We start from the raw sequence: 1,162 nt of genomic DNA on the forward strand, positions 1-1,162 counted from the left end.
CATTCCTCCCTCTGAGAACTTGGTAAGATTATGTATTTCAGATTATGGCTGTTCAGTATCCTCATCTAGTTTAGTTTTTATATTTTTAACACTGTAATCATTATTCAGGGATGGAGGGTGGCACAGTATAGCCTGATTTTGTCAGAGTCAATACTAGGACCATGAAGGAAGGCTCTTTTGAGAAAGGCAATGGCAAACCATCTCTGCTTTTCACTTGCCTTGAAAACCTCTTGCTGGAGTTGCCATAAGTCAACTGCAACTTGACAGCACATCCATATTACTTTGAGATGAGGTGGAGTGACAAGGACCAGTCTTGTGGACATAGCTTCATACTTCAGGGATTTACTTTTAATTATATATTTGCTTTATGTACAGCCTATCTTTCATCTTTCAAACTGAGAGTCAAAACAAGTTACAGAGCATTCCTGCAACATAGGACATCCAGTGAACAAATGCAATAGCAAAGAGTTAAAGTAGAAGGAAACCACACAACTGCCCTAAGGCAAGGTATACGATAAATAATATACTACTACACTTGATCTTAGCCAAAAGGCCAAGAAGTGATGAATAATATAATAATGTACATGAATCTCATGTCTACTTTGGTTTGAAATGTCATGTTTCTGTTGTGGATTCTGTATGGTGGTAGAAAGTGCCATCAAGTCACAGCTGATTTATGGTGACCCCATAGGGTTTTTAAGGCAAGAGATGTCAGAGGTGCCTGCCTCTGCACAGCAACCTTGGACTTCCTTGGAGTTCTCCCATCAAAATACTGGCCAGGGCAAACCCTTATTAGTGTATATGTTCCCATGAGGTTGGGCTAATCTGGGTTATCCAGGTCAGGGGGCTCTGTATACATGAAATGAAAACAGGTGTTAATTTCCCAATCAAGTAATCAAATTTTGATCCAAAAAGTGCCATCAAAATTGACAGTTACTGTTCAGGGCCTGCTTGTTAAATGTAACATTAACTATGTCATGAATTGTAGTGTCAATTCTAGCATTCCCTTTACATGTTTTTATATAATGCTTTGGATGCTACCTGGCTATTCTTTTCTTAAATGTGTCCCAAAACATTAAGCTGAGCTAGGAGAGTGCTTAGGAGATAGTCCTCAGTTAGCTCCATGCATCGTTGGAGAAGGTGAGCCACCACAGCCAAATGA

General features: G+C 39.6%; 1 pseudogene; it reads right to left on the reverse strand.

The window, feature by feature from the left end:
- Window positions 1-434: 434 nt before the first annotated feature.
- LOC132574525 (U2 spliceosomal RNA) lies at window positions 435-565 on the reverse strand (annotated as a pseudogene).
- Window positions 566-1,162: the final 597 nt, after the last annotated feature.

Source organism: Heteronotia binoei, chromosome 6 (genome assembly GCF_032191835.1).
Source record: "Heteronotia binoei isolate CCM8104 ecotype False Entrance Well chromosome 6, APGP_CSIRO_Hbin_v1, whole genome shotgun sequence".
Classification (NCBI taxonomy): Eukaryota; Metazoa; Chordata; class Lepidosauria; order Squamata; family Gekkonidae; genus Heteronotia; species Heteronotia binoei.